The sequence below is a fragment of the Phyllopteryx taeniolatus genome, chromosome 14 (assembly GCF_024500385.1).
Source record: "Phyllopteryx taeniolatus isolate TA_2022b chromosome 14, UOR_Ptae_1.2, whole genome shotgun sequence".
NCBI classification, from domain to species: domain Eukaryota; kingdom Metazoa; phylum Chordata; class Actinopteri; order Syngnathiformes; family Syngnathidae; genus Phyllopteryx; species Phyllopteryx taeniolatus.
In genome coordinates, this window is record NC_084515.1 from 7,658,884 (window position 1) to 7,686,789 (window position 27,906).

Sequence of the window (27,906 nt, forward strand, 5' to 3'; positions counted from 1 at the left end):
TCCTCTCCTAGACACAACTAATATAACTGCAGCTTACTGAGTTATTTGCAAAAGTTGTGAAACTTTTCTTCATTTGTGTCTTCATGACTGTATTATACTTATATTAATTCTCGTTTCATTGAATTATGTGATTAATAAGCTTTTATAGAGCACAATATTATAGAAGGGTATTTTTATTATTTAAAAAAAGATTACACAACTTTTATTTTATTTTTTTAGGCTAGAACGGATTAATGGGCTTTCCATTCATTTTAATAGGGAAAGATGATTTGAGATACAATTGTTTTGAGTTATGAGCAAGGTCACAAAACGAATTAAACTTGCATCTCAACGCACCACTCTATTTATACATGTCCTAAACCTTTCTTTCCAATATACCTACAGTATATTTCCGTTATGCATTCACATGTTGATTTCAACAGTGGGCAGTGGTAAGAACAAAATATCGATTTGGACAATTAAAATCCAATGCGCCACGCTGGAACACTCCATCACGGCGTGCAACCGAGGCCTACTCTCGGCATAGCAGGAAAACACATTTTTTGGTCTTACGTCTGAACAAAGCAGAGGGATCAGAGGAGAAATCAATAGCAAAACAGCATCCATTAACAGAGTCCATATGGATCCCAAAGCTGTTCATCTACTGAGAATCACACATCAAAGTGCGAAAGACGAGAAGAGTGAGGCATGTGAGACTGATTGACCCGATGTGAGTAAAACGCACGGTCGTCGGACGGAAACACACACAAATGCACGTACTCGCAGCAGTGCTTTGGTAGCACTCTTGGCCAGAAGTCATGCGGTTAATGAATAATGTTCCCATCCTGCCCTTAGGTTTGGCTGTACAGATGGCACTAGATAGATTAGCTACACGAAGACACACACGACACACACACCTATACACATACACGCACGCACATGCACACACAAACACACACACACAGACACACACGTGCATGCACAAGCAAGTCCACATGCAATTAAACAGGAAAGAAGATTTTCTGCAATTGCGTGTGCAAGTCATTAATTGGTTGCGCTCTTCAAATACAAGGTGATGTTTTAATCTGCATTAACATTTAACACTAGCAGGGGGCAATGATGCACATGCATGTTTAAAAAGGGTAGTCTCATTAACAACTTTTAACATCAATATAACCAAAATTACCTACATCAACTTTTAATGAGCGGCACGGTGGCCGACTGGTTAGAGCGTCAGCCTCACAGTTCTCAGGAACCGGGTTCAATCCCCGGCCCCGCCTGTGTAGAGTTTGCATGTTCTCCCCGTGCCTGCGTGGGTTTTCTCCGGGCACTCCGGTTTCCTCCCACATCAGAAAAACATGCATTAATTGAAGACTTTAAATTGTCCGTAGATGTGACTGTGTGTGCGAATGGTTGTTTGTTTGTATGTGCCCTGCGATTGGCTGGCAACCAGTTCAGGGTGTACCCCGCCTCCTGCCCGATGACAGCTGGGATAGGCTCCAGCACGCCCGCGACCCTGGTGATGAGAAGCGGCTCAGAAAATGGATGGATGGATGGAACTTTTAATGAAGTCTTAAACATGAGATCTCAATTTAAAGCATATAGCAGGCAATTATAATTTCATACGCACACACTATAGTCCAAGTGACTTCTACTGTAAAATTTTGTGAGTAGAAATGCATCCTTCCCACTTAGGTTCGCGTTCCTTAAATAGCACATTCACTGGAGCCTAAGCAAAGTTTCATGTATTTTTTCATTTTAGGATAAAGTTTTGCTTGGTTTTAATTGGAAATGAACACATCATACTCCTGTTATATTCTAATTAGTGTTTTGAATTGCCTTATTAGTGAGGACAAATATCGACTAGTACATTGACCTTGAAGTACCTGTAAAGTGAATTCAGATTTTTTTCTAAAGACATTATACTGTAGATATTTGGAGATAATTGCTGAAAATGTGTGCAATGACTGAGATCTATGGATTGCTCAGTTGTGGAGATATACAATAGCCTTAAACTGTTTTCACCATTTATCCTTTTCCTGATTTTAAACAATAGATTGGTACAGCACAGAGGTAGGTAGAGTAGCCAAATATTGTACTCAAGTAAGATTACTGTTACTTTAGAATTATGACTCAAGTAAAAGTAAAAAGTAATCATTACTTGAGTAAGAGTAAGAAAGTACTCAGTGAAAAAAACTACTCAAGTACTGAGTAACTAGTGAGTAACTTCTGATTTATTTTTAAATCAGAGCATGAACATCAAATAAAATAAAATAACTAAATAAAACGTGAATGTGCAAATTCAGCTATTACTGGCCAATATCACTTATTCTAAAATAATAAATTAAATCTTTATAAAATAAAATCTTTGTAAAATAACAAATTAAAGCAAATTCAGCTCCAAGAAATGGTCTTATACTATATTGTTTTTACTTGTTAGACAGCACAATATTGGAGGCTCACCAGGCAGATTACAAAAACTGTTTGAATTGGTTAAACAACGTTTAAATAAAATGAATAAAAATAAATCTGGTTGCACAAGGATGCACTCCCTCGTATAACTGGCATGTGGCTGTGTTCAGGAATAACAGATCACTTTCAAACTCATGGTCAATGGGAGTCCACACACACCTGCTACTATTTCAATTTTGAAGTACCCAAAACCAGCAACACATGCATAGGGCCTTACAGAAACATTATTTGCTTTAGCCACTAAAATGACTGAAGAAGCCGTTTGCTGACCTGACTTATTGATAAAGTGTGTGTGTGCCTGTGCGTGTGTGCGAGTGTGAGAGAGAGAGATAGAGAGAGAGAGAGCGAGAGCGAACGAGAAAGAGAGAGAGAGAGACAGAGAGCAAACAGGTGGCATGTAGACCATTGTAATTGAGTAAGAGTACTGTTTCTTCTCAACATAAATACTCAAGTAAAAGTGAAAAGTATGATGCATTAAAACTACTCTGACAAGTAAATTTATCTAAAATGTTACTTGAGTAAATGTAACTGAGTAAATGTAGTGCATTACTACCCACCTCTGGTGCAGCAACACATGTAGGCTGACAACGTAACAATACTCACGTCATATATTCTTTATTCTCTATGAAGAATGACTAAATGCAGTATTGATGAGCTGTGAGGAGTTGAGACCTCTCGAAGAATAGTATTTCTGTCTCTTTCTTCTCGTGCCTCCAGGTGGCCAAGGCGGGCACACCAGGAAGAGCAACACAATGGCGATTCAATTGATGCAGTGTGACAAAAACTGTTTAATTCTATTTAATTATGTCATTACTATATGTTTTTATGAAGTACAATATTATGAAGTCAATAAAATACACTTTACAACAGTTTCTGCTGTTTTTTTAGGGGGAAGCCTGGAACATATTAATGGCATTTCCATTAATTTCAATGGAAAAAAGATTATTTGTGATGCATGTGTTTTGAGTTATGAGCGTGGTCACAGAACAAATTATACTTGTATACCAAGGTACCACAGTACTTGGCGGTTTTTTAAAATCATTCAAATTTGGCAGGGTTGTTAACACTCTTGTCTGTGGTGAGTCAAATTTACAGGACATTTATTTTTTGCAGGGTCTTTAAGCTGGATATCAAGGATGGTGAACATGTTCTGACATTGTGTTTGTGTCTTACTCTTCGTGCTACATTTCATTGCAGACCACAGCAGCAAACTATGTCAGGAAAAAAACATCCACGAACACAGCACTAGAGAGAAGCGTAGTTGATCAACAAATGGCAAACTTGTGTCAATGTGAAAATACTTTGGAGAAAAGTCCAAATGTCGTTGCTGTAGTTACATCTCGTTACGTTCACTTTTAATCATCAGTAGCGCACAGAGAGACACTGCTGCAGTGTCGCCGTCACATCAAAGACTACTCCATTCCCTGTTCCACAATAGCAGCAGGATGAGGCATGTGTGACAGACACTCGGGTCCCAAAACAGCATCCTTCTAATTAATAATTTTGTTTCATGTGTTAAAGGAGTGATAATGGAATTTCTGAATGGATCGCTGATATATTACGTGTGAAATTTACATTGCATGATTGGAATGAAAAGCCTGGAGAGTGGAGGCTTGCAATACAGTTGCACCATTTCAAGGTCAGCTTGAAGGTCAATAAACTGCCTGGTACAAGGTGTCCATGGTGGCAGCAAAACTAGACTTTTACAGCATGCCATGACTTTATGATAATAATTGTAAGATAATACCAGTAGAGGCCTGTGCTTGGTACCTGGGCCTTCAGTGGAGACTTACCCAACTTAATCCACCTCTTAACACCACCAATATCATTGCTCAATTATAGAAACCACCAATACGATACAAAAATGAAATATAACAGGCAACTGTGCCACACACATCACCTGGAATAGCGGAGAATCAAAATGTATCTAAAAACATGACCAAAAAAAAGTTCCGTAAATAAAATACTTCATAGTCACCAGAGATGCTGAGTATTAAATGTGTTTAGATGTGGGGGTTTTTGCTAGTCGAACTTGGCTCCAACAACTTTTGCTCTGACTAATCATTCAGAGGACAGAAAAATACTGATGTTATTGTGGGCCAGTTAGCTGGCCCTGTGGGGATGAATTACAAATCTGATTTGTTAAATAAACAGGCCAAGTGATTATATAGTTTAAGTTACATTAGCCCGCACAACTGATTCTGAAGGCCCTAGGCAGATTAGGTTGACATGGTAACTCGTAGAGGCTGAAATCTGATTGGATTGGATAATTTATGACACCATTTTCTGGCTCACTATTTAGACAAGCCCCTACTAGTGTTGACATAACAAATGGAACGGATAAACCTTTGTGCACAGACTCTCCCGCCAGGCGAGATAGTAAATTTAAAAGACAGCATCAATCTTTACAGAATTTAATTTGAGTGTTTATGCTAATTAATTACAAATCCTAGACACGAAAAACTTTCCTATCAGGCCCATGAAGCTACGAGGGAGGGGTTAAAGTGAAGTAGCCAGACTGGCTGAGAACCTGGAGACCCGGGGTCACATCTGAGAAAATGCGACCGGAAAGTAAATTAAAGTAAGCAAAGTGAAAAGGGTATAGGGCGCAAAACACCGCAGTGTGAAGCGCAGTCTATTGTGCCAAAGGAAATGAAATCAAGAAAAATGAAGAACAGGTTAGAAGGTAGGTTTACCTCAAGAAAGTCAACGTCTCCTCCAGTTCTCCTCTTATGATAACACTTTAAACTAAGGATAAACTTATTCTTTATTCATGTGCCCTTTACTTCACATTATGTGACAACATCACAGAAAACAAAAAAACGAGATACCATTCATGCGGTTACACACATCTAAAGGGAATAGAACACACCCACTTGCTTGAAATGTTGTGCCAAATGATGCTGGAAAGAAGATCATTAAATCCAATCCAGTTATTGACCTCCGATGCAAGCACAAGGTCATGTGCAGTGAATTCTCCCGTGGTTCATTTTGTATGGGTGTGAGGTGTGTGTGCTTGCATGTGTGTGCGTTGCTATGGTCTTTATGTGTGTCTTTGCCCTTGCCGATGCATGAACCCTCATCACCATCCAGCAATCTAATAGCAGCAATGTACCACACCGGACAATCACAAGCTCCTTGGCACATGCATCGCTCAAGGTCAAACGCTGTCGCTGTCATACACGTATGTATGCGCAGGCACATCCACAGATCGAGAGCTCCTTCATCACGTCCACTCATCCTCTGTCATCTTGCCAATCAAATAGACTTACTACACAGCCCTTCATTCTCCTCAAGTAGAAACTCTTCCTTCCTAAAGCCACAGCTTTCTTTACTTCACAACTCCGGTTTCCTCACCACATCAATCCACTGAAGACGATGAATAGAAATGTTTCATGATCCTGTATTTCTGTCTGTGTGCTGTGTGTTGTTGTTTTTTTTCATCGTCCTGGTTGTATGGCTGGGAAGAGCCTCCTGTGTACACCGGTTTTCCATGATTATCAAGCGAGTTCTTAAGCGATGGCCAAACAGGAGATCGATGCTGGAATATTTTCTACTTGTTGCCACTGCCATACTGTTGTTCTTCATTTGCTTGTTGCTTTGCCATGTTGTCGTTCCAGCTTTTTCTTTCCTGATTTGCGCCCGTGTACCTAAGTAGTATCTGTTTCTCTGTTCATTGTGCTTGATAAACCTGTGTAGTTTAAATACTATCTTTCCGTGCTTTTCAGTACCTGGCCTTTCTTAACTTGAGAGGTAAATATTCCGTTCTGACCGTGTTTCCATCTTTTATTTGTGTAGTAAAGAATTGTTTCCTATTTTTTTTTATTTAGGTAGTCTATCTCCTGTTGTGGCTCAGTCCATCTACTTTAGTCGTTTATTCCCGCTTATTTTTGTTTTCCGCGTCGACGTTTTTTGCCTTTGTTTTTTATTTGAACTTCATTGGTGTTTCTCACACTTTCGTGCACCCTTGTTTCAGTAAAACCTAGTGCAATTGCTCTAATGTGGTTGTCTGTTTGGGGTCCAATATTTAGCGTGATAAAACTTCAATCATAGTTTTATTAGATTGTTGTGTCTTTAAACTATTCAGACATGGCACATTACAAGCAAATTTTAAGCTCAGCGTTTAAAAGAAAAAAATGATTTGCATATGGAGCTATTTGGTTGGGCACGAGTCATCCCCAAACTCCAGCCATAGACATAAAACTGTCTTCTTGTCTTATTCATTACAGTGGTACCTTGACTTATGTTACGATTGCCACAACTTTGAGTTACAAGCTGTCACGTGGTAGATGTTTTTGCTTTGCGTTATGAGCCAAATTTGAAGTATGAGCAAGCTTCAGATATGCTTGAGTGGAGAAAAAAATTGAGCAATTAAGATACTGGTGATGGTTTGATTATTTCAATTCATTTCAATGGGGAAAACTGATTTGCCATACGAGTAAAGTGCTTGGTCACGGAACAAATTAAAATTGCAAGTCAAGGTATCACTGTCGTTGCATTTGAATCACTCAGTCGGGCAGATGTTTCATCCACAAAATCTACAGTCTGTTAACAACATGAAACTTAACAAAAATAAAATTGTCTCCCTTGGATCCAGGAGTAATTTTTGATGAGAAACTATCCCTCCTTTTAGCTATATTTAAGATCCCATATAAATGTTGAATTTCAATTTCAATCAAATTAACTAAAGCTCTACACTACACACACAGCAAAGGATTTTTCTACTTTTGCCTTGCATTTTCATAATGTGTATATTACCAACAATCTAAATGAGAATCTCTGCAAGATTACTAATCCATCATTTAAAAAAATAAATCTGGGTTGATATATCGAAAACTGTAGCTGCATACTACAAAAGACAGAGAGACAAACCCCTGGCCGAGGAAAACAATAGTCTTGGGTGAGTTTTTTTCTATTATTATTTGTCCCAAGGAAATAGAAGAACAGAAGATGAAAAACACGTGAAGCTGTCTTCCTTGGGAATTGGAAGTTGTCCTGCATCACCATAAGGCTTAAAAACTGTCAGACTCAAGCGGAACGTCGATTGCAGAAGACTGAGTGGCGGGCCTGATCAACACTCTCTGAAATAGTCGTAACGGAGCGCTTGCAGCCAAGAAATTATCACTTAAATGAGGAAACGAAGCAAAGTGGCACACCCATGCCCTAAAATCAGAAAAGAACAGTGATAGCCCCTCCCGCCCTGGGAGGGCCGCACATAGTGCTCAGGCCAGAAAGCGCCGCTTGGTGAAGATGTGCACTCTCTTTTAAGGTGAATTGTTACAGTTATACAAGAGGCCACTTCCATCTCAGCTAATAGAGTTATCTACTAAAATTGACTTAGGGAGCACCTCAAAGTTGAGATTTTTAACAATTCTTATTCATCACTATTCATCATAAAGTCCCACTGGTGGCAGTCGTTGTGTAAAACCAAATACACCATAAATCATAAAGTTGTGTACTAGATAAGCACCACCACAGGCCTCAGTGACATTTTACATTGTGTGTTGTCCAAAGTCAACACAAGCAGACTTTCCAATGCTGCGCATGTCATTCTAATGAGATGGTATTACAACTGTGTTAGTGTTTTTCTAAAGTAACCACAAGCATCTATTAAACCCATGTAGGTGAGCGGTAATAAAATTAGTGGCGTATGTGGATTCAAAAGATGAGTTATGTGTTTATCACAACAAGCGACGGCTTTAATGTTGCACGTCTTCATTCGGTCATGAATTATTAAAATACGTACAAGGCAGCTTCATAGATATTAATCTTATGTTGCTCATCATATCAATGGCTGTACCAGGGATGATTTGTGTTTTGCTTTCTGATTATCAATGTTATTAAAGTGTGATAAGTGATAATTTTTTTAAGGGAGACAGCATAAGGTTTTTATTTATAACTTGGCATTCTGTTTTTGGTTTCTTTCTTTGATTCTTGGTTTCTGTGTGAATTCACAACAAAAGGTCACTAATGTCTGTAAAATTATACGTAAGCGAGACATACACAGTGCCAAGTAAAAGCTGTTAAAGTTAACCTTTAATATCTTTGTGAAAGCAGCATTTTTGATACAGCTATAGGCAGAGGTGGGAGTAAGTTACATATGTGTGAGGCATAAGTAAGTTTAAAGGTTTAATCAAATTTCAAGGACGTCCCAAGTTACTGTGTGGGGGGACAAGCGAGTCAAATCGAGTTGAATCCTCATGATTTTGCTTCTACCCATATGATTAAAACATGAAGTATCTGTATTTTGTTAGTTTTCTTCAAAGGATTATTCTGAAGTTTAGCACTTTATTTGAACACATAATCCTTTTTTTAATTTACTTGCTCTTATTTTGAAATTAAGAGCTCTTTTCCATTTGCCCCTATACCTATGTATAATGGGCACTATTGACTTTTGACAATTTGGGGGGAATGCGCATTATACACGAAAAATTACAGTAAATGTAAAGCTAGCGGAGTCAAGTCATACAATATTGCTCAGTCAAAATACAACTTTTCTTTCAAAAATAAAAACAATAAGGCTTTTCAACTTGTGTAGTTCTGGTCTAACTCAAGTCGGAGTAGAGTCTTTCAAGTTTTAACCAAGCAAGTCCCGAGTCCTAAAATTGCCGACTTAAGTCTGACTCGAGTCGAGTCACGCGCCTCGAGTCCCCCACCTCTGGCTCTATAGTATTGGATTTCAGATTGTGCAGATGTACTTAATGAAGTGTCCAGTGAATGTACATTAAATTCTAGCATGTCGGCCTCCTCCTTATTGACTCAATAATCTGATTTTATTGCATCGCCAACCCTGCTGTTCCATTCCCTCTTCTGTCTTTAGCCTATTATCCTTGAGTTAGTAAAAGAATACATCCAGTCTCATCACATTAGTATTAATATATAGGCGATGAGGCGGTGCACGTTTGCAACTCTGCTCCTTTTCCAGTTAGGGGCATATACAAGAAAAGATAAGCAAAGGAACTAAGTCATAAAGACAAGCTAGCAAGGCCATGTGACAAGTCTCTCTCCTTTCCAAAATTCTGCATATGCACGTCAGGCGGGGGTTGGTTTACTTATTGTCTGGTTTTTTGGGTTTTTTTTGGTTGTTGCTGTTGTTTTGACTTCACTGAGAGGGGGGAAACTGGCAACATTGATAATGTTAGAACCGCAAACAAGTTAATGAGGACCAGGAAATAATGAGCTGATCGCATGATTAGAGGCACTGCTTGTTCAGCAGCTATTTCATATTTGCATATATGCTCAGGATTTAGTGTGCAATGAAACATGAAGTAGCTGCTGCGTACCAGCCGACTCCGAGGTTGCGCTTCACTCGAGTTCAACGTTAGAAAATGGCAGTGAAATTAACAGCCATTCTTTAGTTTGATGATTAAAAAGGGTGCAGTGATACAGTGAAGAGGCAGAGGTGCAGGTAATTGCTTGGCAAGAGAGTGAAAGAGGAGATCAGGAATGGAGGGAGAGAGGTGACAGTTTATAATTGGAAGCACAGACAGAAAGAAGGACAAGATTGTGGAAAAAAATCTTTTCATGAGGAAAGAACTCACGCATGTGCAAACCTGCTGTTTTGAGTCACAACGCGACACCACACGTGGCTATGAGGGGCCGTCAGGGACATAATTAAGGATTGCCTCTAACACACGATTAAAACGCTCTCATTCACACAACTGAAACGCTCTCATACACACTAAAACTTGAGAGACAAGTTTAATTAATTTAGTGACTAAGTGTTCAGTATTTCAGATCTTTCCTTGGCCGTCTGGGTGCAGTATAATACAGTCATGAAAACTAAGAGGAGTTTCACAACTACTCTAAGTGACTCAGTAAACTGCAGTAATATTAGTCATTTTTCGCAGAGGATAAATATATGCCTGTGAATACTGTTATTTTGTTTACATGTGTTGAACCATTTGTGCTCTTAAAGAGTTATAACACTGCAACTATCGATGCTATTTGTAAGCCCATCCATGGTGTTTAGCATTTTGTGCTATCATTAGCTGTGAGGTTGTTAGAAAAACACCACGTGTGATTTTCTTCATCATTCTCTTTGTTTTATGTTTAGTTTGACAGTAAACATCAACTGGAACGGGCATTAAACACCTTGAAGCCTCTTTTTGTTTGAAGAATTGTTCACTTTTTGCCCAACTGCTGCTTTTTGTGAAGTCAGTTGAGTTGAGGTCACTGTTATTATGCAGGTTTTGCTCGCAAGTCAAAGCAAATAAATAAATCGACCAAATGACTGCTGGTATTTTGAAAAAGTCGAAGGTCGGATCAATAATATCAGCGTATTTCAATATGATTTGCGAAAAGTTTTCAGTAGGGTGTATGAGAGTGTTTCAGTAATGTGTATGAAAGAGTTTAACTTGTGTCTGTAAGAGCATTTCACTAGTGTTTGTAAGAGACATTTCAGTTGAAATGGAAGCTGTTTCATTTTTCCAAACTAAAACGTTCATTCTGACATCTCTTCATCGGCTGCCCAACACACTGCAAATATGTAAGTCCTTGTATATACATTACTTAAATGCTCTCTTACACACTATTGAAATCCTTTAACAGATCATACTGAAAGTGGCTCATAAAATATACTGAAATACACGTTTCATTCATGTGTATGACAGCATCTCAGTCACACTCGTGTGTGTAAGAGGTCATTTTGAATTACGTATGTCGATGACTGCCACTCATACATAGCCTTGCATGTCATGTTACCACACGTGGCAACCAACTGCGTGGCATTGCTAAGTGAAACTACACAGGTCTCACAGTACACAAACAAGTCCGACGCCACGCGTTCAGCTGCAGTCACACAAGTTATGCGGTCTGCTAACTACAGAAATGGCATTAGCAATGTCGAAATGGCCACGTTAACCTTTTGTTAAATAAGGCATCAGTGAGTGGAGGTTCATACCTACACACAGTGCATCACTTAGGTGTATATACAGTAAGTCACGGGGTGTCCAAAGTCTAGCACATTCCGCTGCATATTTTGTACTGGTCCTGCGCATAATCTAATTGTGTTACCCAATCTATATTAAGCAGAGGCACATATTTTATATGAGAAAAAAAAACCTCACGGTACACCACCAAACAAAAATGGCACAAAAAGTGGATACACAAGTTACACTAATTACTGTCTGCCATCTAATGGAAGAGCATTTAATTTTTCTGCCTGTCAATATACGTCACTAGATAGTTGGACCAAGATACAGTATTTGTAATAAATAAATCATTTTGGGACCAATGAAGTGCAATTACATGATTTTCCACAGCATACCTGATAATCTCTCTGGCAGTTTGGTTGGGAATCAATGTTCTAATAACAGAATTAAAGACAGCAACAATGTTAAAAGATAGCACCATTTTAAAAAAAAAATTAAAAGAGGTTTAATGCATTCAAATGTGTTTTTCTTTATTTTTTTTACTGTAAATAAATTAGTAATTAATAGTAAATAATACACACATATGAAGTAACAAATTACCTTTAATTATATGTTACTATTAATTAATGAATTTCCTCTATGTGATGACACATTAATGATTAATAATGATTTGAAAAGATAGGAAGCAGATAACTATTAACTAACTTTATTTTGATATAACTCTGCAATTGATCACCTCACAACATTCCTAGGAAATCACAATGTAGCATCAGTGGTGAGCTATTTTTAGAACAGGCCCGCGGGCTACTTATGAAGTCCATGATGGTGACCCCTGACCTACAATATATTAATATAACCCCCCTCTTCAATTTCTTTGGCATACAGGAAAAACTTTGGGCATCCCTGATTTAAGGTAAAGTCGGGAGCTTTGTCAGAATAGATAGTTGTCAGCCTTGAAGATGCGTGCATGCACACGCGCACACACAGACACACACGCACACACACACACACACACACATTTGCGATCCTTGTCAAATTGTGTTTTTGTTACCATATTCAGCTAAACAAGAGGCTCAAAATATTAGGCTCACTGCTCAGTACGATGCAGTGCAGTTCTACAACAACATCAACAGTAAAAAATAAAATGTACATTTTGTGTGTGCATGTTCATACCCAGGACTGAACAGTGATCCTTGATGCCTCCTCATCTGCCCAGCTGCGCGCGTATATGAATGTATTTTCTGTCGTCCGTCTCTCTTGGCTACCAAAATGCCGCCGCACGTGCCGAGTTCCTCAGGTGCCCACCCCCTCAGTATCCCCCCCTCTCACTCTGGGAGTCTGGCATCGGCACCTGCCACTCACACCTCCTCTCTCTCACCCCCCAAACCTCCTTCAATCCCTCGCTCTGGCAGGATCGTCTGCACACACCTCCCCTTCACTCTTGGTTATCTTGTCCGCAGAATGAATCAAGGGTGGAAATGACAGCGTTCACAAGGATGAAGCGGGCGGTGGGGGGGTGGCGATGGGGGGGTGTTAAGATTTGTCCTCTCCTTGAAGGGTGTCCATAGGTCAAGGTGCCTTCCAGCTCCTCCTTCAGCTCAGGTCTGAGGTTATCAGAGAGGATGTGGTGGTTGCCTCTGCCCGCTTTGGTATGAGAGTCTCTCCTGTTTAGTATTCTTTTCATCACCCCCCCTCCCACCCCTCTCTCGCTCTCTCTCTCGTTCTCGTTCTCTCTCTCTCTCTCTCTCTCTCTCTCTCTCACTCTCTCTCTCTCACTCTTTATCTCAACCCCCCCTGCCTGCCTTCATCCTTTCAGTCACTGCCTATCGGCTGTTCGGACTCACAAATTACAGAGTTGTATGGTTGAGGGGGGCTCTTCAAACAATCGGTGTGGAAGAAAAAACACAGACTGCTTAGATGGGTTAGGGGAGAGAAAACAGGAGAGAAAGATATTTTTCACATAAAAAAATATTTCATACATTTCGGGGTAATATGGATTGTCAGTGTACTTTTCCAGCTTGACAATACAGTATTAGTAACATTTTGGCAGTGGAAAGGGTACAAGTTACCTTGGAGTCAAGTTCATAAATATTGGGATATCGACACAATTCTCATGTTTTTGGCTCTAAACAACTATAGTATACTACCACAAAGGATTTGAAATTAAACGAACAAGATGTGCTTTAACTGCAGACTTTCCACTTGAATTTGACTATCTCCATCCAAAAGAGGTGAATAGTGTAGGAATTACAACATTTTGTATATACTGTATGCTTCCCCTTTCTTAGGGACGAAAAGTAATGGGACAAATCAACAATCATAAATCAAACTGTAATTTTTTTTAATACTTAGTTGCAAAGCCTTTGCAGTCAATTACAGAAAGATGAGTATGGAGAAGGAAAGGAACTGCTCAAGATCCAAAAGAAACGACCTCATCAGTGAAGTATGGTGGTGGTCGGGTCACGGTGTGGGCATGTATGACTGCCAATGGAACTGGTTTCTTTGTATGTATTTATGATGTGACTACTAACAAAAGCAGCAGGATGAATAGTGTGTTTCCGGCAATATTATCTGGATTCAACCAATTGCTTCAGAACTCGTTTGACAGCGCTTTACAGTGCAGATGGACGTTGACCCAAAGCATACTGCACAAGCAACAGAATAGTTTGTTGAAGCAAAGGCAGACGCTCTAACCAGTCGGCCACCGTGCCACCTAGATGTAGACCAGCCATTCTCAAACTTTTTACACAACTAACACCAAACAAAGTAGCTCTCTAAGTACTACCGTCATAATCAACATTAAGATACCCTAATTTTGTAGAATTGTTCATTAAAAAAATAAAATAAAATAAAATAAAAAATAAAAAAAATAAAAAAACGAATACATTTAGTATTGTTGTTTTCCACTGTAACATTATGTGGAGTTTGAACATTAACACTGTGCTTAAATAAAGCAAAATAAAATAAAAAAATTCTCCACACCACACAGAATGAGATCACACACACACATGCAGGCATGTGAAGAGAGCTGTCAGAATGACGGGCTGGTGGGGTCAGTGCCTTGCTCAAGAAGAAGACAACAGGAGCCTCGACAGTAGGAAGCAAATCAGCATCTCTCTAACCACTAGTTCCCATTTTACATTTGTTCGCAGCGGGACTTGAACCGTGACCCCCTGGTTGAAAAAACCAAGAGCTTGCAGATGAGCTACTGTCACCCTTTATGCAGTTTCACTTGGCCTCATTTTACAATAAGATACGTTCCAATTTCAGCGACACCTCCCCAAGCTTCAACTTGAAGGTACATGGTGTTCAGAAAGTCACTTTTGCACTTTTTTCATTAACAGACATGTTTCAGTTTAGAATACAGAAGGTACATGTCTGTTAATAAAAATATAAGTACACAGTGACTTTCTGAACACCCTGTATATTGTCATAAGTCTGGTGATATGAATATGCCACAATTTGTTGCAGGCATTTATCAAGTCCCAACCTCTCCATAGACATAAATGGTAAGTTTCCCAATGTGGTGTTTGAGACTATAAAAACATCCATGTTTTTTTTTCGTTTATCCCCTACCCCACTTTGCCTTAAGCACACAGGGTGAAGGAATAGGGAAGAGAGAAGGAGAGGGAAAATAGACATCTATATTATTCGCTTTTCTTGCCTTGTCAGCCTTAATCAGCTCACAGCAGGCACATGTGGACATGTGTGCACAAGAACGCGCCACTAGCCTGTTTGACTGTCCCTGTGGTCAGTGAAGAGTTAATGGCAGGAAAGGAGAAGTCTGGCTTGTGACACTGGGGTCATGGGGTAGCACGTGTCAGCATGTCATGAAGAGTTGTAAAGAGGCCAAGTCCAAACTCAAGTCCAAAACCTCTGAACCAGTTTGACCCTGCCACCTATGCTGCATGTAAACATGGCCAATCATATCGTAATGTGTGTAGCATTTATTGCAAATTCTCTATGGAGACCATATTCAACATGGACATTTCAACTTCCAGTGGTGCCTTGAGATACAAGTTTAATTCATTCCATGACCATGCCTAAAACTCAACACTCTTTTCTCAAATCATCTCTCCCCATTGGAAATAATGAAAATGCCATCAATCCACTCCAGTCCCTATTCCCCCAAAAACAAAACAAAAAAATTCAGACACAAGTACCCGGCGAAAACCCACACAGGCACGGGGAGAACGTGCAAACTCCACACAGGGGAGGCCGGATTTGAACCCAGGTCCTCAGAAGTGGCAGATGTGCTAAACAGTCATCCACCATGCCACCATGATAGCAAATTTACAAAGTAAAAAAAAAAAAGTTAAGCAGAGAATAAGCAGGTAGCAAACAGGCATCACTACTAAACATCAGGCACATGCACAGACTTTTTTGCGGGCAGGTGATCTAGCCACAAAAGGGCACCCATTGTAAAAATGATTCATACAATCAAGAAAAAACAGATGTATTTAACTTATGTATCTATTTTTGTTAACACAAACTAAACATAAAACAAAGAGAATTAGACATTGTGTATTTAAAAAAAACACGTAACATTGCCTTCAAGTCTGGTAAATTAATGCTTACACATATTGGGAAATTCCAGGGAGGGCCAACAAATAGCATATATGTAGTGGTGTTATAACGCTTTAAGAAATATTTGAACACAAACAGTGCAGCCACACATGTAGACAAACAATATAACAATGTTCACAGCCATATATTCTTTATCCTCTGCGAAAAACGACTAATACTGCAGATTACTGAGTCACTTACAGTAGTTGAGTAAAACTCTTCTTCGTTTGTTTGCATGACTGCATTATGCTGCCATATATACAGCATGGACTGTATAGCCTGCCTAATGCTGTATATTTATTAACTATGTTTGCCTTTGTGTATTTCAACTATGTAAAGCACTTTGTAAGTCCTCTCTGTGAAAAGTGCTGCATAAACCAAATATCCTTACTTTGTCAAGGTCATGATATAGTTCCCAATGTAAAGACCTTTATACTATTGGCGTCCATGTTACAGCCAAGTGACTTTGTGAAAGCGCCACCATTGGGAGGACATTCATTGTGTTGACATTTAGAGCAGAAAAGGATCACATTTGACTTTGCGACTTTATGTGGTATGTGTACTCACGTAAAAATATCAAATGGCTGGGGCATAATATCACCTCATCTGTCTAACATGGAAAATATGTATCATTAAAAACGGCAGGATATTTTTCAAAAAATGCTATTGTAAAGAATACACTGTGGAGTTAATTGCATTAACTACAGAGTCAAATTCAAGAAAACATTTGCAATAAATTGAGAATAGTGTATGTCATTACTTTCCAGGCTTGTGTTTATGTCACAGGAATGATTCATGCACGTACTTACTTTTCTTGTCACCTTATACTTAAGCACCACCAAATATGCAAATGAATTCCACCGCGAAAGCAACTGCTCGGGAGTGAAACAGGAAATTTGATTTGAGTGCTCATATATCACTTGCTCTCAGCAGCGGTGTCATACAACTAATCACGGGCCTTGTTCATTACTGTTGTGTTTGGCAACTTCTCCACATTTTGCCATTCAACAGGCAAACAGTTAGGAGCCAAGTGGACTTACATGGTGGCCGCTGTCACACAAAAATACCACACATCTCGTATGACCCCGACTATTTCCCATCCTGTAACTCTAGACTGAGGATGTCACTGTCTGGATACAATTTATAAATACAGGCGGGTGAAAAAGCGGTTTCAGTTTTTAATTATACATTAAAAAAAAGCTTCATTATGTCACAATTTGAATGGCATAACATTAAAGACAATTTATTTGCTCAAATTGATGTCTTTTAGAATTTACACTCAAGCACACTTTAACACAGAGGTCTTTATTGTTATCCATTTCTCTACATGCTTTTCTTCTGAATTTACACATAAGCAACAGTGGGGCAATATATATATGGGGTAATAGAGAAGTTAAGTAATGAAGAACTCTGTATAACTTATAGGCCCGCCGCACGAGCGACGTGGCCAAATGGGATATAACTCTTCCGCCGTGTGTGCGGGGTTCTGCAAATAATTTTCATAAGTGGCCAACCGTCGGAAACTAGTTTTTCTGCGATTCAACATTTTAATCGCAGACGAATGGCGTTGTAAAGTTGCAGATGTAACAGCCAGTCAAAAATGCAGTGTTGTATCACATGACCTTTTCCAAAACAAATTACGTTTCAGGCTACAAAACAACATCTAGCCGCCAAGCCGTACCACTATAGCATATAAAGAATGTATATTGTGTTTTACAATAATACTTAACTATATATCCATCCATTTTCTACAACACTTATCCTTACTAGGGTCACGTGTGTCTGGAGCCTATTTTAGCTGATTTTGGGTGAGAGGTGGGGTACAGCCTGAACTGATCCTCAGCCAATCGCAGGGCATATATAGACAAACAACATGCAGTATGTAACTTTATTTTTTTTAACTCCTTTTCACCCAAGCCACTACTAGAGGAGACGACGCTATGCTGATTAAGCCCATCAGGTCCTCTAACATTTTGCTGTATTTTTCACTTTTTAATCTTTTTTTTAATTATTATTTTTATTTAGTGAATAACATATTCATTTCCCGTGCTAGCTCACTTAGTGGTACAACGAAAATGATGTAGCGGAAATGATAGCACAACAATGACACATTTTACTAAGAAATGGGCAGAGTGCAGCCCCTTGTCTTATGTAAAAAGCTCAGGAAACATTATTTTGTGTTTCTGCAGCAGAAAATAATCATACAATAATTACTGCGTAAACAAAAACAACAAGCAAACCCTCACCTGCCCAAAAGGTGCCTGATGTAAAATATACATAACGAACAATGTATGCACTAGGGCTGTCACTATCGAATCATTTTAGAATCCATCCTTCTATTGATTAATGATTGAACAATCGAATCATAATTGCAACCCAACCCCCGGAAAAAAAAAATTATAATAATTTTTGAAACTACTAACGTATTCTATTCCCATTTATGAGGAATTGACTTCTATCTTTAAACTGTATATGTTGGTACTGAGTGTATGGTATATATTCGGTGCACAGAATTTGAGACAACAAAATGTTTAATGCTAAATGGCTCGCAATCACGATTAGCATTAGCACGATAGCGATTATCATTTTAGGTTAAAAAAAAAACTACCAACAACTACTGAGCTCACGCATATATCATGTTATATGTACATGACACATCTAACAGTATCTTTAAAATCACTTACAGACGCTCTTCTGTCGTTTTTGGCAAAGTTAATCAATGGCCCAACACTGCATCCATCTACAATAAATATCCGTGTGAAACATAGCTTCCCGCCAGCGCAAACATGTTTCCGGACGGAACGTTTTGTTTTTATTTTTATTGTTGGGTCCCGCGGACCCTCAAGACAGAAAGTTTGCGTTGACCTATTTTTGAAGTCGATTTAGCCGATTTATTGGATTTTTTTCCCAGTATGAGCATGCACAAATACAGCAATAATAGGGAATGACTCACTTTGTCTGCATTGTACTGCCTGGGATCTTTCTGTCTGATATCCTCATAAAAAAACAAAACAAAACAAAAACAATAACAACCACTTCCACGACCAAAATCCGCACATCTTCCCGAGGACCCCTTAGCCGCCCAACAAGGTGCCTGACTTAAAATAAACAAAGTTTTCAGAAACGTCCGAGTAATGCATGCACAAAACGCAGCAATAATAGTGAATTTACAACATTTGCCTCTTGCAAAGAGTCCATCTTTTTTCCTCACTGGCTGTCCTGCAAAACATAATAAAAATGTTGTAGAATCATCACATACAAGGGCCTACCTTCATCACATCGAAGCAATGGTTTCTTTTGAATTCCAGCATAGAAGGGTGACAGAAGTTACATCTTATAGCTTTGCGCTGCCATGTATGTTTTTGGAATGTGGGAGGAAACCGGAGTACCTAGACAAAACCCACACAGGCATGGGGAGAATGTGGAACTCCACCCAGGATTTGAACCCACAGCCCCTGAACTGTGAGACATATGTGCTAAACAGTTGTACACCGTGCCGCCTACTTAACTGTACAGTATTTACAATTTCATACCATACCATAAAGCAAGAGGCGCCTAAAAGTGCACTCAATAAATGGGTCAATAAGTGCCAACTGTTTAGTGTTTAGCTGAACGCAAATACATAATTCTCTTATCTGAATGGCAACAGATGTACACACAGGTTAATCGTACCTTCTGCCCTCTAGTGGAAGAGCATTTATTTGCTCTGCCTGTCACTATAGGTCGCTGGCATAGATAGCTGAACAAAGATACGTTAGCTGTAGTACATAGATCATAAATGTCGGACCAATTCAGGGAAATTGAATAATTAATCTCAAGGCACACTGTCATAGATCATAGACAGAAAATATGGCATCAAAAGTGTATAGCTCACAGCCACAAGAGGGCCTTTTTTATTCTGTGATGTATCAACCAGAGTCCTGGGTTCATTTCTATCATGGGGATTATTTGTCAGGGCATTCACATGCAATTTTGAAGCGAAATTGCAATTCCTAGTTGGCTTGGCTGCGGATAGACTGACTGTAGCCGGGCAGTGCAGTTTTTCCACCACTCTCTCTCCTTCTGAGATTACCGTGAGCTGTCAAGTAGCACATTTGTTTTCCATGCAACCCGCACTGAATGTGTTTTGACAAAAAGAACTTTTTGTACTCTTCTGTTTGTTCTTTCTCTCTCCCTCCATCTCCCCGACTCCTGCGCTAGATCACAGACAACACATTCATTAGCTGTGATGTCGCGAGGACTGAAATAACACTTAGCTGTGATGCTAACTATGATGGCAATTAAGCACTGTTATCTCTTTGCGTGTGTGTGTATGAGTGTGTGTGTGTGTGTGTGTGTGTGTGTGTGTGTGCAAGGAAGTGAGCGCCTTATCAGTGGAAACAGACTTGGACGTGAGCAGGGTGGTGAGCAGGAAGGGAATAGACTGGAGGTTTGGTGGTGGGGGGGATAAGGGTGGAGAAAAGCAACAGTGAAATTGAAGGATAAGGAAAGAAAGAGGCAGGCGCAAGTAGGCACAGATGGGAAAACGCACGACAGACACATGGAGGATATCAAAAAGGGATAATGTGCTATAAATGAGGAGGGTCCCAGATAAAAGACACAAAGGAGCTGAGTTGGAGGGGACATGGGAGCAAGTGGGACGTGATTCGGGTGAAAAGTGGAAGCGAAGATGGCGGTGGGAGGAAGGGAATGGGGCGTTGTATGGTTGTATAATTTAGGGGGGGGGGATAAATTAATGTAGTGCGTTAGCATATCTTCCACACAGTTCGGAGGTTCATATCGTGGCATACTTTTTTTTATGGATTTTTCCGCTGCACTTACTGTGATGCCTTTGCATGTGGGAAAGGAGAGCCACAGTTACCAAATCGCCTTCAGCTATTTATTGAAACAGAGGAAAGTTAAAAACAGTGAGCACGCAGCTGTCAGCCACAACTCACGCCCAGACACTCACACACAGAGTCGTCAGCGTCACATGCCACTCCGTCAGACCCCGCCTCTTAAAGGAACACGCACGTACACAGACACAGCAACAAGTATGCTGCATTGTTATTTTCTACATATTTTATGCTTGTAATTTCCTTTTTTCTGTGTGTTTGTTTTGTGTTCAAATACGGTTACAAAGTGTTTGAAAAGTATGTTTTAAAAAGTTTAAATGTCTTTAAAGTGTGTGGGAGGGGTAAACTATTTTAAACATTACGGTCTCTCTACATCAGGGGCTGAATGAAATAAAATGAATGGATGGATAATAATGCAAATGCTTTGTGGCTTGTAGTCTGAGTTTGGAAAAAAAATGAACACACTGAGACATTTAAAAGTGACTTGAAAATCCTCATAATACCTCAGTGTGTTGATTTAAATCAAACCTCATGTTAACGCCCTCCATTGCAATGTTTCATGTTCAGCACCTCTGACATAATTGGTATTCAACGCTGACACTAAAAGACAAAAAAAAAACCTGGTTAGTGAATTGTTACACTTCTATTGAACCTGCTTGAAATGTTCCCACTCAAACATAATTTATATTCACTCATATCACTCTTATCCATCCATCCATTTTCTTTACCGCTTATGCTCACTAGGGTCGCGGGCTGCTGGAGCCTATCCCAGCTGTCTTCGGGCAGGAGGCGGGGTACACACCCTGAACCGGTCGCCAGCCAATTGTAGGGCACATAGAAACAAACATCCATTCACACTCACATTCACACCTATGGGCAATTTAGAGTCTTCAATCAACCTACCACGCATGTTTTTGGGATGTGGGAGGAAACCGGAGTACCTGGAGAAAACCCACCCAGGCACGCGGAGAACATGCAAACTCCACACAGGTGGGACTTGAACCCCGGTCCCCAGAACTGTGAGGCGGATGTGCTAACCAGTCTTCCACGGTGCCGGCATCACTCTTATCTCAAATAATTTATATGAGCGAGAGGGTACCTGCTAAAGAAGCTTTTAGCACCCATTTTATTCAACGTATAGGCTGTGGAGACGTTTATCTCTCATTCACAATCAGGAATACCCGAGGCAGACGTTGTCCTGCAAGTGACATTTAGAAGACACAGTGAGAAATATTTTCTTTTTTTCCTTAATAACATGGTTTCTCGAAATGAATTGTTTGATCCTTTGAGAGGGCAGCAAGGATTTCACATGCAATGCACACAACTGGCGGCACGGTGGCCAGTGACTGGTTAGAGCGTCAGCCTCACAGTTCTGAGGACCGGCCCCGGCCCCGCCTGTGTGGAGTTGGCATTTTCACCCCGTGCCTGTGTGGGTTTGCAACTAGTTTGTTTTTTTAACTAGTTTGTATGCTCACTAGGGTCGCGGGCTGCTGGAGCCTATCCCAACTATCTTCGGGCAGGAGGCGGGGGACACACCCTGAACCGGTCGTCAGCCAATTGTAGGGCACATACAAACAAACAACCATCCGCACATTCACACCTACGGACAATTTAGAATCTCCAATTAATGCTTGTTTTTGGGATGTGGGAGGAAACCGGAGTGCCCGGAGAAAACCCACGCAGGCACAGGGAGAACATGCAAACTCCACACAGGCGGGGGCGGGGATTGAACCCAGGTCCTCAGAACTGTGAGGCTGACGCTCTAACCAGTCAGCCACCGTGCCGCCCACTCATGCTACTGATCTCAACATTACCAATCAGTGGTGTAGGCATGTTGGAAAGCCAGGCAAGTAAATGGAATGGGAAAAAAGTGTCAATCCCCTATTGAATAATTATTACATTTTGGAAGTGGTTCTTTTAATGTAAAATTTATACTTTTGGCTGCATCATTTTAAGGGTTAATGTCTGGAACACACTGGCTAAGTGTGCAGATTTTAAGCAGCTGTGTTAACAAATTTGTGCGGTCACACTGCATGTGTAAGGAGCGCGACTCGCATGCTTTTCGGGCGTGTCTCAGCTGCATTTCTCAGCTGTGTTTACAAAGTCTCTCCCACATTTTTATTATTATAATTATTTTTGGGGCTGAAAGTGGAAAAAAGACCTCGTATTGACTTAAAACCAGCATCTCTCTCTTCACTTTTAATGTCTATGTCGCTTGAATTTCAAAAGAAATGTCCCAAAGCGCTATTTTCCTCCTATGCTCTCTGAACAAGAGATCAAAACAATGCATAACTACTTTATGAATAGTTTAGGATAAGTTCTACAGAACAAAACCACAAATTGGTAAATTTGTGAATACCCAAAAAATAGGTATGGGTTTACTGTAACCTCAAATGCATTGTCATAATTAATATAGTCATTAAAGGGCAGCTGTTACAGTTAAGCGAGGAACACAAACATGTTCATGAGGCAGACACAGTGACGTTAGTGAGTTATTCAATAGTCACTATTACAGAATGTGCCAGCAGTCATGAATTATATTTATTTTTCAGTAGCACAGGGTACTAGTGGTTAGCACATCTGCCTCACAGCTCTGAGGTTCGGCGTTTGAATCTTTCTTGGTACTTTGACTTCCTCCCACATTCCAAAAACAGACGTTAGTAAATTGAAGACTGTCCGAAGGTGTGAATGTGAGTGTGAATTTTTGTTTGTCTATATGTGCTCTGTGATTGGCTGGCGACAAGTCTAGGATGTACCTGAAATTAAGTAGTATAAAAAAAATGGTTGGATATAAATGCAATATACATCGTATATGCTGTCGAACATTGGTAGCCATGGTTAGCTCTTACTCAATTATTTCCTACTATATTGTCCTATTTTCTCAAAATAAACAAAGATGGCTGTTATTTCTCCCCGCAGTCAGAGGCATCATCGCCTCTGCGGCAACAGTTTTGCCAGACGAACCGACATCCTAGAGCTCTTAAGAACTGGATGTGAATGTTCAGAGGCGGTGTGTTTTTTCAGCTGTATACTACCAGAGAGAAAAGGACATTATCAGCAATTTGCCCTCCATCACGAAGCAGCAAAGCAGTGGGTTGAAGGTACTCCAACTGCACATTGCCTCACTCTGATGCACAGTGGGCAGCCGTCACTGTGTGCGTGCGTGTGTTTCTTTGTGTGCGTGCATTCAGAATAAATCAAATCCAAAGAGCTAGGTGAATAGTGGAGAGATGAAAAAGATGGTCAAACTTTTAGAAGCTGTGAGACTGACCGCAAAATAGACTGAATAAGCGATTCTGAAAGTATGGTACACATACCACTAGTGATACGCGGGCTCCCTCAAATGTTACGTGAAAGTATCACTGAATTAAATGTTCAAACTGTGCATAATGGGAAAGTGGCTTTAACTAGTTTGTAAATACAGTACAGTTCATTTGTTAAGTACAGTTCAGTGTAGAATTGTTTATTTTCAAACATTAATTTAAATTTAAATTTACGTGCAATACATTTTTGTTCAAGCATAATTCACGTACCTATGTTCCTTGTACATGTAAGTGGAGTATTAATGTTCAAACTGTGCATAATGTTATGTTAATCGCATAATGCTAATGTAATGCTTTATCCATTTTTAAGGAATAATTTTTTTCAAATGAATCTTAACAGTATACAGGGAAGTCAAAATCTAGAGTTGCACGTCTTTAGTGTACTACCATGCTGTGGCGCAACATGCTGGGAAGCACTGAGGTCTGCTGGGAGACATGCAGGGTAATTAACAGCTAGAAGAAGAGGCAGAGAAGGTCCCAAACTACTCTCTGTTATAGTCATTGTTCCCACAGTGTAGAGAGAATACAGTATCTGCCTTGGACTATTGTTGAATGTTATTTGTATGTGTTGCAGCTCCGTATGTGTTAAAGTAGCAGTTATTCAAAGGTTTGTAATTTCTGCGACATCTATGCGAATTTCCATTTGCTAATAAATGGCGTTTCACATTGTATGTCTGCTAACGGTTTTGAAAATTTTGATCTAGACGATGTTTAATTCCCTTTTGTTTTATGTGTCAGTTTTACAGCAAGCGTTTTCTTGGTGTGTCACTTTTAGTGAGTAAATTTTTCCTCTTATTTGGAGAACTGTATGAGTAAGAGAGTGAGAAATACTTTTAAAAATGTGTTTTAGTAAGTTTAAATATGTGTGGAGGGTGTAAAACTATTAAATGTCTTTTCATATGGCCTCTTCTACAGATTTTCACCTATTGCGAGTGGGTCTGGAATGCACTTTAAAATGGTAGGGATGGACCTATTTTGCATAAAAAAAATAGAGGGAACCCTGCAAGGTGAATGGATGTGTAAATTAGAAGATATGGCGATATGACAGCAAAAGAGCATAAAGATCAATAGAGGCCTGACTGGAGAGCGATAAGGTAGATGGAAGGAGAATTGGGGGCATGGGAAGAAGGGAGACTAGTGGCGGAAAGGTGACAGCCGAAAGGAGGAGCAGCGGTAGAAAGGATGAGAGAGGTTGTGATGAACATGCGAGCGCGCATGTTGAGATGAGAAAAACTGTTGTTTGTCCTCGGGCTGCTCTCTTGGAGGAAGGACAAGGATGTGGAGGCGGTTTGCAACATTTACTGACACAAGCAGTGAGCGTGTATTCTTTCTCGACAGCGAGCAGCCACCAAATCACGTTATATAAAAAAGATCAAACCATGATGGGAGCGTGGTAAGCTTCACTCTGACAGGACACGGTATCAGGTATGACAACGCAATAGCATATTTTTTTCTTTAGTATGGCACCCAAGGCGGCACGGTGGACGACTGGTTAGAGCGTCAGCCTCGCAGTTCTCAGGACCCGGGTTCAATCCCCGGCCCCGCCTGTGTGGAGTTTGCATGTTCTCCCCATGCCTGTGTGGGTTTTCTCCGGGCACTCCGGTTTCCTCCCACATCCCAAAAACATGTATTAATTGGAGACTCTAAATTGCCCGTAGGCATGACTGTGAGTGCGAATGGTTGTTTGTTTCTATGTGCCCTGCGATTGGCTGGCAACCAGTTCAGGGTGTACCCCGCCTCCTGCCCGATGACAGCTGGGATAGGCTCCAGCACGCCCGCAACCCTAGTGAGGAGAAGCGGCTCAGAAAATGGATGGATGGATATGGCACCCAAGACATGACATAGGGAATAAAATTGTGGCCACAATATAGCTATAACGTGCGCAGAAGTTGCAAATTTGTGGCCACCAAATACTAATTTGATATTATCTTGATAAAACGTGATCTTTATCACGTTATAGCATCATACTGAACTTTTTTTTCTGATGTGGCAGAAATGCGCTTCCGTACTATACCTATTTCGTGGCTACAAATTAGTATTTCATGCGCACGTTATATCTACTGTATGTTGTGCCCAGAATAATAATAAAAAAACTCCCTTGTCATGTCTGGGGCTTCGTAAAAAAAAAAAAAAAAAAAAAAGATTTGAAAAAAATACTTGTTATAGATGTAACATGTTCACAAAATTCAATTTGTGGCCACAAAATAGGCGTAACGTTTTCATGAAGTATTAATTTATGGCCATGGAGAAGTTATAAAGTGTGCATAAAATACAAATGAATATTATTAATGTAATTCCTGGACAGAATAAGAAAAGATACTTGCATTAAGGACATTGCATATTGCAGTTTCTAGCTTAGGTGTTTTCCATTTGCTTTAACAATTTTGCCCCATGTCATGTCTGCGAAAAAAAAAGCTTTGTAACAAATACACAATATAGATATAATGGTGTGCGCAAAAGGCTGATTTGAATGCACGAAATACTAATTTGTGGCCACAAAGTACTGTGTGTATAATGTGCGCAGAAACTACAAGCTAGGACTTTAGTCCTTAATGACGTCGCATATTGCAGTTTCAAGCAAAGATGCACTTAATTTGCTCACCCAGACATCCAAGTAGTTCACTGTAATGATATTAAACCCACAAATTAATATTTTGTACAATGCTATACATATTTCATGGCCACAAATTAGCATTTTGCACACACATTATGCCTATTTTGTGTCCATGAGTTTTAATGAAGGCGGCACGGTGGACGACTGGTTAGAGCGTCAGCCTCACAGTTCTGAGGACCCGGGTTCAATCCCCGGCCCCGCCTGTGTGGAGTTTGCATGTTCTCCCTGTGCCTGCGTGGTTTTTCTCCGGGCACTCCGGTTTCCTCCCACATCCCAAAAACATGCATTAATTGGAGACTCTAAATTGCCCGTAGGTGTGAATGTGAGTGCGGATGGTTGTTTGTTTGTATGTGCCCTGCGATTGGCTGGCAACCAGTTCAGGGTGTACCCCGCCTCCTGCCCAATGACAGCTGGGATAGGCTCCAGCACGAGTGAGGAGAAGTGGCTCAGAAAATGGATGGATGGAAGGAGTTTTATTGAACACAAATATAAACGCAACATTTAGTTTTTGCTCCATTTTTTTCATAAGCCAAACTAAAATATCTAAGACTTTTTCTTTGTACACAAAACGCCTATTCCTCTCAAATATTGTTCACAAATCTGTCTAAGTCTGTATTAGTGAACACTTCGCCTTTGCCGAGATAGTCCATCCACCTCACAGGTCTGGCCATAATTAACCATTTTTTTTCCAAGTAACATGTTTAGGGCACTGCTTATATTACAGATACCGGATGTTTACATTTTGATCCTCTTCTATTTTACAAAATAACAGGAAAGGAACGTGCAGCCTAGCAGGTAGACAACAACGATCAATGTCAACCGTTTTAGTGCAAAGTATTTCCTAAAACTGCATCACAAATGACTGTCATCAGACGGCTTTAGCACCACACTGCCATGACTGTGTATTGTACGTGTTTGCTTAATCGAGCCAAGGCAAGTTTTACATTAGAAAAATCTCATGGCACACCACCAAACAAAAACATCACAAAAGTATATACAGTGGTGCCTTGAGATAGCTTGCGAGTTGAATTTGTTCCGTGACTGCGCTTGTACCTCAAAGCTCTTTTTTGTACTTTGTAAAAGTATACAGTAATGATGTAATTAAATAGAATAAGAACATTTAAGTTTTTGTCATACTGCATAAGTTGAATGGCCATTGTGCTGCTCTTTCTGGTGTGCCGACCTTGGCCACCTGGGGGCAATATAAGACAGACAGACAGATATACTGCTCATTGAGACATCTC

General features: G+C 40.0%; 1 protein-coding gene across 2 annotated transcripts in view; it reads right to left on the reverse strand.

Annotated features, from left to right (window-relative positions):
• Positions 1-18,954, reverse strand: part of LOC133489173 (leucine-rich repeat and immunoglobulin-like domain-containing nogo receptor-interacting protein 3) — a 66,484-nt gene extending 47,530 nt beyond the window's left edge. Inside the window, exon 1 of one of the 2 annotated variants that reach the window (XM_061798005.1) lies at positions 18,844-18,954. The gene's annotated coding sequence lies outside the window, so the exon portion shown is untranslated. Of the gene's footprint in view, positions 1-12,497; positions 12,975-18,843 lie in introns of those variants that run through there. The other variant, XM_061798004.1, reaches the window with a different exon arrangement.
• Positions 18,955-27,906: the final 8,952 nt, after the last annotated feature.